The sequence below is a fragment of the Varroa jacobsoni genome, unplaced genomic scaffold (genome assembly GCF_002532875.2).
Source record: "Varroa jacobsoni isolate VJ856 unplaced genomic scaffold, vjacob_1.0 scaffold_957, whole genome shotgun sequence".
Classification (NCBI taxonomy): domain Eukaryota; kingdom Metazoa; phylum Arthropoda; class Arachnida; order Mesostigmata; family Varroidae; genus Varroa; species Varroa jacobsoni.
This window is the reverse complement of record NW_019213859.1, coordinates 465-19,665: the sequence shown is the minus strand read 5'-3', so window position 1 is coordinate 19,665 and position 19,201 is coordinate 465. Positions and strand designations below refer to the sequence as shown.

The 19,201-nt window shown below is 42.2% G+C and overlaps 1 long non-coding RNA gene across 5 annotated transcripts in view; it reads right to left on the bottom strand.

Moving 5' to 3' along the window:
- The window catches only part of LOC111265328 (uncharacterized), a 56,338-nt gene extending 37,378 nt beyond the window's left edge, over positions 1 to 18,960 (bottom strand). For 4 of the 5 annotated variants that reach the window (XR_002683382.2, XR_002683384.2, XR_002683383.2 and 1 more), the window contains exons 1-3: positions 18,160 to 18,960; positions 16,110 to 16,418; positions 15,076 to 15,771 (exon numbers count right to left, since the gene is read on the bottom strand). This is a non-coding gene — a long non-coding RNA (uncharacterized LOC111265328). Of the gene's footprint in view, positions 1 to 1,806; positions 14,258 to 15,075; positions 15,772 to 16,109; positions 16,419 to 18,159 lie in introns of all 5 variants that reach the window. The other variant, XR_002683385.2, reaches the window with a different exon arrangement.
- Positions 18,961 to 19,201: the final 241 nt, after the last annotated feature.

Sequence of the window (19,201 nt, the reverse complement as noted above, 5' to 3'; positions counted from 1 at the left end):
TGATGGCGCGGCGCAAAGGTCGTTGTTATCGTTACGGTTGCTGCTGCTGCTGCCGCTGATGATGATGATGATGTTACTGTGACTATTTGTTGTAGCGTTTTGTGGCGCTAGCCTTTGCCTCCATGTTGACACTCGCTCCAGTCCTCACGTTAGACGTGCAACGAGAACACGCATAAATCGTCACCATGATGATTACCACCACCGCCGCCGCCGCCATCATCACTTTCATCGCAAGCGGTATAATATAATAACAATATGATCATGTTGATGGAGATGCCGCCGGCCTTTCCAGACCTCGGCGTCCTGCTCGATCAGATGGATCGGACTGACCGCTTTGGCAAAAGCGACAGCAGTAATAACAACGACAGCGGCGGTCGAGAGGCAAAAAACAGCAAAATTCAACAAACTGTTTCGCTCATCGGCATCTACGCCTCGACGCAGCTACGGCGCTTCATTTGGCAGTAGTTGCCGCTCCGCTGGAGAGCAAAAACGGGAAGGGGAAAAAACACAGCAGGGGCTACGGAGTCAACGATAACAGCAGTCATCGGCAATAGTCGCACGTAATAAAACACGGATTCCACGCCCCATTCTTTAACAACAACGCCGGTTGGAGCATCGAACGGCTTATGTTAGCCGTGACGTTAGCACTGTAAACAGGTAAGGAGGATGCTGGTTTCAGTACCAACAAAGACGGTGACCTGTCTTGGGCTGGCGCGCCTATGGCTGCGTTCATGCTGATAACACGGTGCCGTGACCAGGGTTAAGTTGCAATTTCGTCATTTTTTACTTTACGCAAACCGAGGCAGAGGCTGTCAATCAAAGCGACGGGCGGCGAAGAGAACGAAGGAGTGGTGTAGATGTTTATTGTTATGGATCATGGGGATAGAGGAAAATGCGCGATAAAAGAAAGATAATCTGTGGTCAGAATCTACTGCGGTTGTCGCTGTGAATCACGTTAACCTTTCGAAGGCGGCGGCAATACAAAGCAGGAAAAACACAGCAGATTTTATAACAAATGAACTAATTGCTTCGTCAAACAGCGGCGACTAAGATTGGGCACAGAGTTCCAGGAAATAGCTGAAATATTGTATTATAAGCTGTATCGCGAGAGCCTATGGATGTCTTTTTAAGCTGATTCGTTTCATTAGACGATATAGGCGACAGGAAGACTAAGTTTTTCCGTGGCTGACTCTCGGCCTGGAGAGCCTTATAGCTTTCTGGCTTTGGAGATTGCTGGGCTCTGTTACTACGGGGAGCCATGAAGTGGGCGAGGTGCTCGCCTTCACGGGTTTTAGATGGGGCTTATTTAAAATATAATATATATATATATATATATACGAGCCATTCTCATTAAATCGCCCTTTGTAATTTGATTTATCCGACTTTCCCGATTAAAAGAAATTCGGCTATTAGTCGTTGCTCGTCAAAAGGCTCCATTTTACTGGAGGAAGCTTAATAAAGTACAGAAAACGTTTATAGTCATTGTGAATGACGCGACAACTCCTAAGGAGCTTTATAAGGGTTGTTCAATGAATACTGATAAAATCTAATCATTAGTTTGGCCAAAATCTATATTAGATATACATAAAATACACCAAGACACATAAAACTAAGCAGACTCTGTGCAGCACCTGAATTCCACCAGTTTACATATATAAATATCAATCTGTGAGAGGTGGATCATTTCGATTCGGACGTTTTTTTCACGACTGTCAAGAAAAAAGCTGATTCTGTTCATTGTTTGTCGGTTCGCAGGTAAACAAGGGAAACACAGACGAACGCCAAAATACGAACGAACGACCAAACCTTTGGATAGGCGAATTCACTGTCTCCTGTAAAGGAACTAAAAGGTCGACAACCCTTCTTTCTGCGATGCGTCCAGATTATGGTAATGTTGTCGCCGTCGGCATCGCTGGTCCACAAGGCAAAAGCGATGTCTGCCCTATTCCGGCAGAACGTCCATCTATCGCACCGTGTGTGTCACCAGAGAGCCGGGGGCTCGAATCAAAACAAACAAACCTAGCGTGCAGCTAGGCTAGCCACCAATCGACTAGACGGGTACAGGCGTTCCTACCCAGCGAACCAGCAACAGCAGCAGCATGTCTAATACGTTGAGGACGTAAATAATAGCAAGCAATACATATAGAAACGAACACACAGACGACAGCTCATACAGTCGCCTGCATTTCGAGCTACAATCGCCGACATCGTTCTGCCTTCAGCATTGGCTAAGGAATCATTCCAGCTCCGTTTTGATGCTTCGAACTAGTAGAAATATTGCCCGCCGTTGTTGTTATAGGCAAATTCAGCGACAGCGTCGCATTGGATATTCTGCTAGCCAAAGTGATGATCAGTCAACGTGTGTAGACACGATGTCGATGTTTCGCACGTGTGTTTGCGTTCGTCTGTATTCAGCGGGGAGTCAATAGCCTGTTATTGTTGCCGCTGCGTCTGCAGCCGAACGGACAAAGAGGTTCTAGGTTGTGACGCCCCACAATTAATACGATGAGGAAGCAGAAGACACACCAACGAGGATGCCCGATTGCACTACAGGCAAACGCTCAGTAGTGGTTTCGCACCCACGTAACGCTGCCGTATGGTTGTGACGACCATGGCCGTCAACGACGACGACGACGACGACGACGACGACAACGACAACGGTCACATTAGCTAACGTCAGCAGAGGCGATTCGTCGACGCGGCAGATCGCGCAAATGGACTGCTCAATGGTGCGAAGGCTGTGCTTGACTCAAAGGCCAGTGTTCCCTTTGGACGGTTACTAGAAAGGGTATGGTCTTCGACGCGAGAGACGTTAGAGCCGAAGAAAGGGTAGCGATAATGCAGTTAGTGGCGGATAACTATTGCTTACCAACAAGAAGAACTCACAGTCGATTCGAGAAGATCTCTAGTTTCGACGGATCGTAAAACGGTGATTGCCGGCAATATTTGAAGAAGTCTGCTCGATGGAAAGTCTGAATTGGAGACCTGCTTGACAGAAGCTAGATTGATAAAGTATAGAACGAAAGGCTTCTAGTACTGTATAGGCGCAGCTGAAGGAGCAGTACGTGTATAGCAACTGTTAATAATGGTTGTAGTGTTGATGGACCTTGTCACGACACGTGTAGTATATGACGACCGGTTTTCAAGAATCAGCCCATTCAAATAATTTTGGCCAGTGTTCGACGGTTTAGCCACGTACCAAAACAACTCGTCGATAAGCACTTACGCTTGCGTTTCGAGTGTTTTCGATACGAAACCTTCGAGTCTCTTTCAATCGGCTGGCTAGAGAGAAAAAAAAAAGATAAAAAAGAAAATTGAATACCATAACCGATGTTGCTTCTATAATACTCGGTCAGATAGCCAGGTAGCGCGACAGATATTGCTAACATACAGACGAAATATTGTCTGAAGATAGCGATTCCATAGGTCAGGGTCAGCTCGCAATATCCCTTGGGAGCGTCTGTTAATAACACTTTGAATGCTGCTTTAGCAGCTCGCACACAAATCGTGTTTGTACAATAATGATAAAATGAATTTTCTATATTTAATTTGTTTACAAGGCTCGAGATGATAGCAAGTGGGCAAAATCGGCACCAATTATTACTAGCTATTCAATGGATATGTCTAAATTTGCCGAACGAATCACAGGGGTTAGAGGGATTAGCAGCTTATTTTTGTTGGACTAGCATCGGCGTAACATTACCAGTGATAGTAGGAGCTAATTTTATAATGATTAATTTTTGTCACACTGATGTTCTACGATGATTTGCGATTATCAAATGATAAATGGTAGGCACTGCTACCCCGCAAGACATAACGGTACCAAGTAGAGTTACTTACGACGTCGTTCCAGTTACTGGGTCGTAAGAACAAATATTTTGAGCAGCTGCATTTGTCGACGATCTGGTCGTCGCCATTGAATCAATGACTTAGTTCCTTTATAGAAATGATTTACGCGGAACTACAATAACGAAAAGCTCGTCTATATGGTTTTACTATCTAGCTGTTCTGAGACCTTTTTCGTATGCTGCATTTTCGGAAATGTCTTACGAAATAAACGAAATTGCATCCTTAATCAAATAAATATCGATACAAGGCATAGGTATTGCATCGTCGTGATCGTTATTATTACGTTCACACAATCTAATGGAAAACCCAACAGCGTCACGCTATCAATATTAGACGTTAAGTTGTGCTCGTCGCCATTTTGTTTCAGCTAAAACGTTGGGCTGCGCATCTTTCTAGTTACTGCAACGTTGTATTCTCAGTCTAGCCGTGATTCTTTCGTTGACAAAGGCGATTTGTCATCGGCAGCCACTGCAGGTGGCAAGAGTCGTTCAGCAGCTTCAACTCCATATTGAATGAGCGTTGAACAATTGCCACCGTTACGAGATACTGACGCGAGAGACTGGAACGTACGTTGCTGCTGCTGCTACAGTTTTCGTCGTCGGTACCGCTGCGGTCACTCTACGGTACCAACTGCTGCCAGCTTAAATGTCCGCCAGTCCTTGTCAACCCTTCGCTATTTGGCGGTGAGTAAGCGGACCGAAGGGGGAGTGGGGCTGACAGGGAACGCCAGAAAAGACTATCGGCAAAAGAAGCGCAGGGCAAAGTCATTGTGCTGCTAGCTGGCCTTTGTACTGCTGAGTGCGTTGGTCGTGGTGGATTTGTTTCCCATCCCCAGCAGCAAGATCTTTACTTCATCATTAGCATTATCGCCATCTGTCTAACGAGAAGCTTCTTAAATTTATCCTCAGTTCTTTTCCCTGTTCACCATCGCGGCTGCTGCTGCTGTCCATATAAGATTACGTAGTCACATAGCGGCTGCTCTGCTGTGAACGGTGCCAATTCAAGAAAGGATGATGATAGTAACTGTCAAGTTAGGCTCTTTGTGAAACCGTTACCATGCAGCATCAACGGCAACAACTATAGGCCGCTGAACAGTGTCGAAACAACGGAACGAACCGACCGTGAAGATACGCGTGGGCTATATTTGCACTAAATCGTTCTTAGTCCTTTATAGTAGGTGGCCAACAGGAATGAAACCTGCAATAGATGGCTGGTTGCTCGTCATTTTTTGCTAAACGTCGTTCAACGACAACTAACGCTGTGCAGAATTTTGTTTGAAGCCTTCTCTTTCGACGTTTCAGCGTATTTAGGTCGTGGCACCGATGAACCACACAATCTTTCCTTGTCGAACTTTTGTCATCGAGTTGTCATGTTATCCATAGATAGCGTGTGTGTATTTGGAATCACTCAATTCATCCTGTCAGTCAAGATCCGCCAAGGGTGGTTATTACCATTGGTGTTCGTGATGCCGCCACGAAACCGGCGCTTTCTGTTTGCCCGTACCAATACTTTGACAAAACCCTTCCTCTTGTACGAAAGCGAAGATATTATTATCCGAAATTCCGTTATTTTTGCCGTCACCGATGGCGCCTGTCGAAGTAGTGGACGTATTGCTAGAACAACACGGCATACAGATATAAAAGGGGAGAGAGAGAGCCCGTACTTATACTAATAGTATTATGAGTATACGGAGAGCGTATGGCACACAAGTGGGCCTCCATAGACGTGCATAAATATACAGACACCTATTTGTCAACAGATCCAGGAAGCAGCGGCCGCTACCATGTACGAAAGTACAGTGTGGGGAAGGATGCTGGACTGCAAAATCCACTTAAACATTTACTCACGTGACTACACGGTCGCGTAAACATACAGTAAGTAGAATATATTATAGATACACATTATGCGTATCATAGCAGCAAGCGTACAGAAATACGTTAAGTAAAATTAGAGAAAAAACATATCGTAAGCTGCTCATTTTGCCACAGAAAAGTAGATACAACTTACATATAGGAGACACCCACAAGGTATTGTTACCGTAAGGTATGTATATTGTTTTTACGCATCTAGATAAAAGTATATCTATCAATAAAAACATCAGTATCTAATTAGAAACAAAAATAGTAATAAAATAGTCAATCACTTAATGTAAGATTTTTAACAAAACGTCATGAGAGGGCAGAAGTGAGGTTGCCACGAAAGAACGAAGGGTTGAAGTAAGTACTCATTAGTTTGAGTAGCTACCTAACGACTAATGACAATTTGACGCAAGGTTACGTAGTGCTTCTTTGTGCTGTTTCTATTAACCAAAAGTTCTGACTTGACTGATCTTTTTGCATGGCCTCATGTATTATATGGCCTCATATAGCCGAACCTGTGCAGTATAATACGTATAACGCTCAACTGCAAGGTAAATATTTGGTGTTTATCTTAATAGGCAGCAGATAATGTTGCGGTTTATGCAAACATATGAGATTTTGCCGCTTGATATGTTTATCGGTGTAGTTACTTTGTGCCGAAAACGTTTAGCTTTTATGGACACAGACATCAAGAGAAAACAGATCTCTAGAACCTGCTAAAAAACCTGTACATCCTCACATTATGATGTTTGTCTTCTACCGCTGATCATCGCAGCTTAATTTGAATTCTGTTTGAAATCTAGCTATTTGGAGTATTACAGAAAAGAAATTAAAGGAATTATAATACATGTTTAAGATAGTTTTATATTTCTAGCAACACAGCCAGTCACGTTTAGGAGTCTAAGTTGAGCTCCGCTGCAAGGGGCAAAGTAAGCATTTTTTTTTACAGGCACCAAGTTCTCAGCTAGTTATCGTAATGTCTCCTGCACAATCAAGCCGATGCTTCTGTTGCTGCTATGAGCTAAATAGCTGTCAGTTGCCTGGCCTATTTTTCCTTTAGGTAATAAAATCTTCAAACAAAATAGACGCGTAGTAAAAAATATAACCCAGTCGTGACCTCGACCCAACCCATCCCGTCAAAAAGTTACCTGCTGATAGTTTGTTTTATAACAATGCGACTTGGCATTGTTCGTGTAAGTAGTGCACTAGTTATGAAACAGTCCTCAATAAAAACAATTCAAAAGATAAACCAAAGCATCGGCGATGAAATTTAATTCGATTCATATTTACATCAATTGTCCACTTGAGACGAAACGACAGCGAAAGAATAAATCCATATATAAGAGGCGCATATACTGTATGTTTAGTTACATCATCGGTGGATGACGAAAAAACAAGTTAAATGAAACTGTTAAAATGGTCATTTTACGTTGGAGTGCGCCTCTGGACGCATTGAAAACTGGCAATGAGCTAACAGCATTCCGTACGGAAGTTGTTAGCGCCCAAGAGGTTTGTTGAAGAACGGCTTGGACACACACACGCAGGCAGGCATAAACATATCGTGCTCCATTTTCGGCAAATTATTAACAAGCGCCATCTAGCTATTTAGGCTTCGATGTCTGAGTACCACATGTATATAAATACATATAAACTATTAAATAGAATAATGATTCTACCACGGTGGACATGTCCAAGCGAACATAAAAAGGACCTGCTGTAACCGTTCAGGGGGTTGAAAGAGGAAAATCCCAGAAAGGCTAAAAAGAAGATTAGACACTGTAGTAGCGTAGAGTTCCACTAAGGCCATTCGGGTAGGACTTCGATTTGATAAATATCGAGGACGGAGAATCTATACGATGACAGCAGTTGCGCCATTCATCCAGGAAAAGCATCCACACGTTTATAAGAAAAGTAGCTAAGCTATGAAATAACTTTTTACTCTTATTTGTCGGCTAAGTACTTAACCTGGAAGCCTAGCGGTTGGAAGGGCTTGTGCTGTTACACCCCTATGGCAAATGATAAGCTTGCTCCTGTTCTGTTTGCGTATGAATGTCTCCAGGGGCAAACACATGTCTTTTTATCGACTTAGCTATGCTTTAAGAGAGCATCTTTCAGTTCGTAAATAATGCTATGGTGATTGCAGTATTGCAGAGTTGAAAGTATAAGCATCTAACAAAATTAAAATAGACATAGATAAGTTTGTTTTATACAAAAGAGAGCTATATATATATATATATCTATAAATTTTGCTCTGCAACATCTGGACTTTTGTAAATCATGTCGGCAATGCATTTGAGAAAGGGAGCCAAATGTCAAAAAGTAGATTAATGTGATTTTGACATTTTGTTTTAAATAAAACAAATCAAGAAGACGCCGTCAAGTAAATACATTTTATTAAATTGTTTATTACCATAAATATCTAAATAAGCTGTGCCATAGATTCGTATAACTCAAAGATCTTATGAAAACATGTACCCGAGATTGAATAACTATTCCTTATTTTTAATCCAATCTACACGCCTAAGAAGGAACGTAATAAATAGAACAGCACTGAGCATCGTAGTCACATCAGCAATATGTACAAAGATAATGTTTTCTTGATAGGAACCTGTTATGATCTGTGTTCCTGCTTAGGGCCTAGTAAACCTTATTACGTACACGAATAATTCGAAGTCCTTCTTACTAGTCTTAATTATCTATTGTGATAGCAATCTCTTGTTTCCGATAACCTCGAAGCAAACTGGAACAATAACACGTTCAGTAACATAATTAAGTCGTACTACTTCAGCTCACCTTTAACAAGATGCCGAAAATCAATTGGATATTTTTAATGGATACTTATCCAACACCCCCCGCAGTTTATATGCTGGCCAGGCATCTCTGAAACACCTGGATATTATTCATTCATCTACAATTCGTTTACTTGCTAGATGTCACAATTCATTTAGTTAGTCATATTGTTGACAAATTCAGTGACCGATACTCGCGTATGTCGGCAGGCGGGTATGGGACGCGACAACGTATTTATCCGAGTTTAATGGAGCTATAGACCGCTGACGAGGCCCCACCGGAACCTTTCGTAGTGACTACGTAATGGCCAACCTGGCCAATTGATGCGGTCGTGCTTATCCTGTCGGACTGTAATTTCGTGCCCTACGGTTGCTGATCGAGGACTCTTCAGCCGAACGTCGTTGCGATAACAGAATCACAATGCGTTGCATGCAGCAGATAGTGAGACGGACCGAGTGCCGTCATCGAACTGTCGACCGACCCCAAAATGTCACAATAGCCTTGGAGAGCAGTGTAGCAGTAACGGAATCGTCACAGGAATAATAAGCTGCTTTTCTGGCTGGTGGAAAAATCTAGGCGATTAGTCGATAAAAGCTTACGCGACTCTCAAATGGATTACGCACTTACTGTCTCTGCAGACGCATGTGCGTTGAGTGGGCTAAATAGATTTACATGGATGGTACGTTGTGGGTAAAAAGTGAGTATGTTGTGTAGGCATCAACGTAACGATCTCGCATCTTAGTTGTGGTGTATTGAAAGACATATTTTTTTGCTTACATGCCCTAGTCGACATAACAAAATCATTCGTGGCTTTGCCGCTATCTAGCCGATAGGGCATAAATCTATGATGTCTGACGTGCAAAGACCCCCAAGAGAGAAAGGGCTCAATTATAGTGGGTCAATCTATTTATTATGAATATCGAAGCCTGTAGATGTCATTGTCGGGCGTGGGTAACGTGTACAGCCGATAACATTAAGTGGGCTGGAGAATTGCGCTGATAATGAATGTCTATCGAAGTACGATTTGAATTTTTTTGAGCGAGCTCAAAATAGCATATTGCAGATCCATCCACCTTGTGATAAGTATTAATAGGAATTGTCTTTAATCGAACGGTTTTCTTGATTCTACTACGAAGCATACTTTTTACACAGGAATGATTCAATGGCTGTCTTTGCTTTCTATGAACTATTGTTCGTATCAATAGCTCAACACATATAATAACGTAACGGTTGCGGTAAAAAATTATGGGCCGCTAGAGATGCCACAATGCTTTTCGGGATCTTTTTGTTCGAAACACATACTGCCTATTCATATGGAAACAAAAAGCTCCGTGCGACTAGACGACTTCCCGCTCTTCGCCAGTAAAAAGTAGGTATATGTGTTCTAGTGGAATCTATTAAAACAAGCATATTACATAAAACGAGCTTGAATATAAAAAATCATAAGTTACGTATTCAAATAGGTAAAACCAATCGTTTGAGTTTCCTAGTTAATTGTTCACATAAGACAATTTTGTCCACTGCCTTCTAAAATTTTCCTGTTTCTTTGTGTGACCTTATACACTGATTTGGTCCATTATAAAATCCACATGTAGATAGCGCCTAACTATACGAGGATGTCAACACAATCAAAATCTAGAGTAAATTAACGTTTGTCGTCAAGGAACTCACGACCTTGGGGTGTCCGTTCACCTTCTAAGCGGCTCCTTGAAACTAGTGTCGTAAGCACCAGATACGTATTGAGAGGCACACGTGGCTACAAGTAGATAGCCACGTGATCAGCGATCAGATAGGCTTAGAGATCAAATGGCTCGTATTGCTTATCACTCTAGAAAATCGTCTACCTTGCTGATAAAGTACTGACGTAGTGAGCGTTTTTTATTCGAACTGGTTTATTTCAGTTGAATGACTGCTCATACCCCCAAGTTCACTATTGAACTATTGTTGATATTGCCAAAATCAGACTCGTCTCAGGGCGCACGACTCGGAAATCAGATTCGTAAGCACTTCGAACTGTGTCAGCTTTGAAGTTGAGAGCGCCTAACTCAGCTAAAGCCAGGAATTTATTAGAATTAAAGAAACTAATCCGGAATTACGGTGAACGGCTTGTGAATTGTAATAAAGCCCAATGAATATAGCTGCGGCACCGCTATCATTTATCAGTATATCGAAATCATAAGTGTGTTAAGTGCCTACGTTGGTTTTTTTTCGTATTTTCTATGTTTTGTGGAAACGCTTGCTCATTCTTCGTAGCGATACGATGAAGCGGTAGAGATAACAATGGTGTTACAGGCTGATGTTCATTGATAACTTACAAATCCCTTTATACATAGACGATCATATTTTATAAAATATACAAAAGCGAGTTTACTGTGAAAATTACCATTTGTAATAGTAAATCACTTGAGTTCAAGGTGGGGCTCGACGCCCGACCGAGCTAGCCAGGCGCTTATAGGCCAAATAATTTACTCGCGGATCCCGACCGGTTCGACGACCTACGTATAATACAGTTTTCTTTGTGTGGCAATATGTGTGACGGCTTCCTTTAATGGCTGTTTTAAACTACTAAAGTTTTGACAGCAATCGATCTTTCGACTGCTTCGACCAGCTTAACTATTCGTGTACATATAAGCCAGAAAGAAGAAAAAAAACAAGAGATTGAACGAAATACAGCGGAACCAATACTTAGTGGATCTCGAAATAAACGCCAAAAACACTGGCCACAATGAAGCCCTAATTCGAATGATGACGAAACTACATTGCACTGAGTGACAGCAGGCACGGGTGCTAACAGCTACTACAGCCACTACAGAAGCTGGAGTCATCGCCAGCTCTTTTTAGGCCGTTCAGGCCTGCTCGGACTGCCTTAGGATGTCCAAGTAGATTAGGTTAAATCAGCCACGCTACAGTGTCAATAATACAAAAGGAAACAAAGCGCGCGGGTAAAAGAACATCGCGATCGACCGTATTCTCAATACTCCTAGCTGTCACAGCAACAGATTTTATCTCGCATGGACTCTAAACGACGTACTTGGAACGCCAGCTGAGCGCGGTCGTAAAACGGCAAAAATCACGTGGTGTCCCCTGGTTATCACACGCTGATAAATGGCAGTTTTCATTGAGCCAATGCCAGCGCGTACTTATCAGTGTTGTCATTGTTAAATCGGTCTAGGCAGCATTTGAACGGATTCGACTCGTTCCTTTCAACTATCCGGTATACTGACATGATCAATGATTTGAACGACGAGAAATCTTAGAGAGTTAAGAACTAGCAACTGGTTTGCAACGGCAGCTGGCGGACAGCAGCTGTTAGGGACGGATCAATGTGTAGCCACGGGCAGCTTTCTTGATAGCTTTCTAGCGCTTTATCTAATATCTGTCTACAGCAGTATCGGGCAGCAATCGCAGAATCAACCTCGTAGCGAACGCGTTGACGACCAGCTGCCTTCTGGTCGTATGCACACGTGTACTCATATAAAATGACAGGCATTGAGGTTATATTAGGTTTGGTAGCACTTGAGGGCACGGATGAGGCGAAAATATCATGGGGCGACAGTCTAGCGGCCATAGATATTCTTTGGCATAACACCGACGGCATGGCCTGATCTTTTTTCACCATCTTCACCTCGATGCTTTCCATTAGGTACTAGAACTGTATCTCGTAGCGGCGTCCGCTTTTCAGCTATTTGAACGTTATCCGGATCGCAGAAGACCAAATAAAATTGTGCTCGGTCATGCTGTTGTCTACGTAAATGGGCCGATAATTCATTTGGCAAATATTGGGCCAACATATCGTCGGCGACATCAATAATACTGGACATACGAACAATGATACATGTTAACGTATTTAACTATGATGAATCATTCAATAGTAAAAAAGAAAGTAATCACTTAAGCTATCTGTTTAGATCGACTAGTAAAACTCAACGTTCACCATTACCGTAGCACCTACGTCTGTCTATACCTCGCTACTAGCGTCACTCACATACAAGTCAAATCAAATTAATTTTCATAGAAATTTCTTGGGATTTTTGCTGGAAAACCAATACGTTAGTGACCACAGGGTTAAGTCTAGCCTACGTTATAACGAAATCCATTCAGAATTGAACTACCCATACATCGATGAGTACTTTAGGTAATTAACGTCAAGGTATTTTAAATTTGAATCAAATACATAAACATTATTTACTATTTGATCCTTTGAGCGTGCCACCCCCGTGTCACAAAAACAATTTCAATAGAAGAGGCAACAAAACGCTTTGGCGTATGCCTTTGAACATCTCCCCTAACGACATTGTTAACTATTGAAAATAACATACGTATGTGTATCAAGACATTACTCGGTTTCGTATGATTTCTAAGCGCTTTTAACGTTTCTAATAACAGAAACGATAGCGATAATTTATCTGATAGAAAATAGCGAACAACCGAATGGATAGCACGAAGCGTGAGGCAAACATATTACAGCCATAAGGTAATTATTGGAGAAAAACAATATATATAGGTTACTCGATGGAAAATATATTTAATATAAATGAAGCGAGTTTGGCAACTTTAGTTTAAATGTCAACCGCGTTAGCCTGCTACCAACCATTTAACTTCTCTTATTATATTTCAATAAACTGCGACAGGCTTTATTTGGATTTTTGTTGTTTGATAACTGCGGTCAAGAAGAAAGTGATATGCATAAGATGAAAGTTGTTTATGCCTCATTTTCAAAAAAGTGTACGATAAAAACAGATATAAAGTACGAAGTTTTTAGCATGATCTGAAAATATCACTTGTGGCCTGTTCAGTGAAACCAGCACTGACCGCAAGTACCGCTTGAATTCAACACCTAATCATTTTCGAAATATTTTTATAATGGTAAACGTAATATTCGTAGCTCAAATACGCTGCACATAGAAATTAAATTTTAGGTTGAGGGTGGCCAAGGTTCCAAAAAGGTTATCACAAAGTTACACCGAAGCCGACCTCGGGTAAAACAGGTAAAACCTCATTCGGTCAGTCAAATTCCGAAAGCTGCGCTCCCTTGTTTGCCATCGTTTTAGCCCGGAACGAAGTGCCATTCGTTGGGTACCGACTATCAAAGGAGGATCGGATGAACGCGTGTCTATCACGACAAACAACTCCAAAGCTTTCGTCAATTTAGAAGATAGAAACAAAAAACAATATCGACAGTTCAATTTCGTATATAAAACGAGCCTATATCAAACAGTTGATGATTTAGGCTGCGTTGTTATATGACAGAGGCCTTCCTTCTGCTGGAGGATTTTGTTCTGAGATGGTTGTGCGTTGACTTCGTGAGTAAAAGTTTATTGCGCGCTTCGAAGCAACACTTAATTGTCGTTTGAAGTATTTCTCTTTAGGACATTATTTCATCGGTGGCCTACAATTAGCGACCTAACTACTCTTATATCAAGGCAGCACACTTCAAGATCCGTCGTGTTTGTTACGCACACAGTTATGCACCTTTTTTGTATTTTTTGCCTTTCGCGTGGATTATTACTCTTGTTCCTATTGATGTTTACCATACGGAACCTGGGTTGATCGATGAGAGCCCTTAACAAGTTCAGTTGATCCGAATAACCTTCGCAATGCCGATAGCAAACAGTTGTAAATGTCGAGTATCGAAAGTCGATCGATTCGAAGGTGGTACTATTTCGTGTGGCATTGCTGCGGATGGGCCTGATCCGCTCATGTAAGTTATCCGCACACTCTTCCTTGGTCGAAGGCCATTAAAGGCGGTAAAATAGGTTCTGAGCGCACCAAACATGACAGAACCGATTAACATCACTGGCGAATTGATAAGTAAAAATTAACTCGTGCCGGCTGATATCGAAAATTAAATTTCTATACATCTATACGATAAATGTTGAAGAATCTCATACATCTGCTAGAAATAAAGAGCATGCTGCTTAAAAAGTTATGTAATTTTTTCAGCGTAATGTTAAAAAAAACACAATTCAGGTATCAAACATTATATCTCAACTTTCGTAATCAGTTCTAAATAATCTTCTGTTTTTGCCCATAAATTAATTCAGCTGACAAAATGGGTAAAAAAATATGGAAATATGAATCTTGAGTGATCAGCCCTCCGTTTGATTGAGCTCGCCACGTAAGTTTCGATAACCGCTTACTTTGTATCCTATCTTGTCAAAAAAAGCCTACTCCATTGAAAAAGTTTGCCTGTCCAAGTTTTCGTTAGTCTATATTAATACTATTAGTAGTTTCTTTTATAACAGAAACAAATAGCCAATAACTGATGCGTTCAAATAGCCGCAAAAAAACTTTTTAAGAACTTTTAAGACCTAGATGATGTCGCTATATGTCCTTGTTGTACAGTTTTGCAATAATGCTTAAGATAAAACTGCGTGTGCTTCTTCAATCTAGCCATATTTTCTTTGCACAGAATGCAATCGGTAGCTAAAATAAATTCAGCCATCCTAGTTAAGTTGACATCAGTATCGACATATTCAATGCAAACAACTTTACACACCTACGCTTCTAGGCACGTATTAAACATATGTACATATGTTCTTCCGCCGCTTGGCCGGTAACACAATGAAGTACTTACCATGAACCGGTACACACTTTAAACGCACAAACTACTGTTTTATGCAGAATACAGTTAAATGCACAGATACCACGTCAGACACAGGTCGTGCGCAATATGCATCCGTGGCTCACGCTGGATAGTTGATGTCGTTGCACAACAACGGTTGAGACGGCCTCCACAATTACTGTTCCAACGCCTCTTGTCATTTCGGCATCAGACCAGAGTCGGAGGTGCGGGCCAGTAATGTCCATTATGAGGAAAAACGGGGTTAGGAAAACGCTCGAGGGGCCTATGTAGTCTTGCTTCTGTTTTATCTACTTGTCTGGCTGGGTAGCTTGTGAGTAGTCTCAGTTTGAGATCGTAGACTGCACGGCGCCCCTTGCCGCTGTCGCTCGCTGACCCGCTGTGTTTTCTTCATATTGGACTAATACAGTTGTTGCTAATCCTATTGACAGAACCAGGGCTCGCAGCTGTTGCGGAAAGCCAGTTGTATCAAGTTGTTGCCAAAAACTGCTATCGACAAAACGAGAAAGGACCGTCGACCTTTTTCTCGGTCGCTTGACTCCGACCCGATCATCATGTTGCTGATGGTGTCAAGCGAGTGTTTCACACTTGTCGCTAAACCTTCGGCTGTCGAAGCTCGATACCTGGCCAGTCGACTGGCGAGGGTCAACCGGTAGACAAACAAATGGCTTTCTCAAATAAATACTGTATCTGAAATATTGCGAGAGAGGAGATAATCAGTTAGAAGATGGCCCTCTACTTTGCTGCAGTGTCCCATGTGAATACTTAGGCTTAGGCATCTCTATGACATTCAACCCTAACTGCTAAATTGCATGACGACATACGCTACAGTATATTACTATGCATTAGAATATATTATTATGACTGCCGAAATAGCCGACACTCCAATATAAAATACTTCTCTTTTCGTACATTTTTGGAAAGGCATCTTATTTTTATACAAAATGTATGTGGATTAACTATCTTTACCCCAACCCTAGCAGTGCAGTCTGCTTAGACTGCAACATTGAATTCCCGTGGGGATGTACCTTATGACACGTTCTCTACATGAGAACGTGTTAATTGGCGTCCTGATGCATCGCGGTCTTTGGTTATTTCTGCTGTTGTGCCTCCTATTTCTGTCCTTTTGGCTCCTGCAACGGAGATGAGTTACCGCGAGTGTCTTCGAAACTAACGCCATCCCGTGGGGTGTCTGCGACTGCACTTGACATCTGCAAAAGACGATCCTCCGTGGCCATGCCCAGACATAATGGTGCCGCACGTGAGCCCCGTTCAGCTAGTAGAACACTCGTGACGATGGAAGACGTCACGCTGACCAGACAGGCATGGCGTCTAATCTATAGCGATCGGAAGAAAAGGAAGACTGGCGATTACTAACAATAATCGCTGTAATGGCGCGAGTGGAAATGCTCGGACGATTTTTTTATAATATCTATTTGGTAAGCCTCTAACTTCGAGAGGGTGCTGGATGGAACGGAACGGAACTGTAAAACGTCAGGCAAGTACGTAATACGTAAATTCAGCCAGTCGCTTGCAATACTTTCAAATATAGTCCTCATGGCACAACAGGAACTAGGCTTATCGCTTCATAACAAACTTTACTTCGTCACGGCAAAAAAAAAATAGAAAGCCTATCTCGAAGAATATAATGCATAGCGTTTAACTTTTACAAAGTGGCTTGAGCCTCTAATTCAGGTTCATACCTTGTCAGTCGCCAAAAATGCGATGTTTATCTACATTACGAGGAAAGAAAAACCACACTAAAAATAACTCGTATATCTTTATTGACTGTGGAAATTTTTCGAGCGCTTTCAGGTCACCACTAATTACTCGTATGATTTGTAACCAAAGCTGGTTTTATACGATAACCCAATATAGTCCGCAGCGTATAGTAAACCGCATGTAAATTGCCAGCGGGCACTTGATTTTTGTTACATACATACTTATTTCTTCATAGTGAATTATATATACTTATAAACCTCTAGATCACATCTATTCAGTTGTTTTTCAGTTATAGATGTTGTGTGATTACCAACGGGGGATGAATTACTTCAATCACCACATTTATTGTTGTTATCATTTAACTGATATAATCCTAATAGTTGTAATGTTTCTCTCTGATTCATTCATTTTTAGACGAAAAAGAGCTCTGACTAGGAATCGCACGAGTCAAGTTATAACGTTTTAGCCCTGAATGCCTTTCGTCCGATTGCGCTGTTGATACTATTGGTCGGAGTGTGGCAATGTCCGGAGTGTGTACGTGGGCCCGTACCGATTCGAGCGACGCTACACGGTTACCGGACCAAGCGAATTACTGAATCACCTAGGTCAGCAGGTGGATTTCCAGTATGAACTATGATAGAGACAGATTTGTGTTGTACCTGTGTCGACAACGGTTGCGTAGTAACTTTTCCGCGACACGTTTCCGGTAATGGTCGCGAAGCGTCTATTTGTAGAATGGCTATCAATAGCCGCTAGACCAAACTTGGTCAGAAGTCTGTTCTACTACCTTAGTTGCGATGGCAGTACTGGTTTCGGCCGGCCAGAACAGCGAGTGCCAGTAAAACCTCTACCCTAATCGATTATCTAGTCATATCTTTCTAGCTTTGTTTCGAATATAGCAGGCAATAATTATCATCATGGATAAGCGCGGAAGGATCTCGTTGTGAGGAGCACCTACAAATCGGCATAAGTACGTGCGTGCATTTTTGTCTTTCATACACTGCGCACTTATGGCACAAGTAACGGCAAATCGGAGGTAGAAGCGGCGCAGACAGTTGTTGCAGCTTCCAAAATGTACTTATATATACATTGTATATATTATACTTTAAGTTATTATGGACAACAGTAAATTCAGCATCGATAACTGTAACCGTAGCATGTTCATCTCAATATGATGTTTTCGACTCTTTCTGTTATCGCAATTTTCGTAGGGAGCGGCATCAACAGTAGTAAAAACTGGCTCATGGAAAAACGCTATGGAAGGGACACACTTAATGTTTTACTCTGAATACCGTAACTATGCTCCCTCTACTTTCCGGTGATGCCAATGATTGTAGCTGCAAATTAACTACTTACATTTTCAATAGTCCATTTAATCCATTTTATTTTCTATTACATGTTGCATGCGTGTAGAAATCTCCCTTGCTGTCTGTTCTGGCCCACATTCAAACCATTCAATTACCGGGCCATACTATACTACCGTAGTAGTAAAGGAACGTTTCCTGTTGCTCATCTTGTTTTTGTTGGCGTCGTTCGCTCGTCGAAGCTATATTTGTCCATAGATTCTCGGCTTTCTTCCACAGCATCGCCCTTTCCCGTCTCGTCGACATCGTCATTTGGGTCGTCACCCGAAACACGGCTGGCCGCAAAGCACTGTCTGTTCTATGTCTGTTAGACAGCAACAGATGTCGACAGAGATCACTAGAGAACGCAGAACTGCTCGAGACAAGCAAGAGTGCGTCGGCATCCATGGCTGTAAAATCAACAGTATCTGCGTGCAGCTATATAAACGTGAGATGGGAGGCCGTATACGAAGAGCAGCCAGCCAAACAGACCTCCGCGGCACAGAGCTTTAGCAACTATGACAAAAACAATAGCGCACAATGCATCACTATACGTTATCGCCATTCGAGATATTGTCGTCGGCACTATTCGCTTCGTCACTGTTATTTCAGCTACAATAACAGCGCGCACCCATCAACTGACCGACCAGGCGGCGTGAGCAACAAAGACGACAGGTCGTGGCCAGCCTTGTTAGCTCTTCAACTACAGACACTATTGACAAAATCTGCCGTAATTCTTGTGCGCCTCTCTACTTGCTGTTGTTGACGTTGAGCTCAATCCCAGCATGAATAAAACGATATTACATCATTGGCCTCCTTACCTCTCTCTCTCTCTCTCTCTCTCTCCCCTCTCTCTCTCTCTCCATCTCTCTCCCCACCTTCCCGCTACAGCAGCAGAAACAACGGAAGCAGATCTGGCTGTTGAGAACTGTTGTTTTATTTTCATGATGCTTTGCTGTCTTTTCTTTGTTTTTTTTGTTGCTCTTCCCGTCCGTATCTCTTTGCTACGTTACCTTCCGTATGCTGGAACAAACGAATCTTCACGACACGGCTTG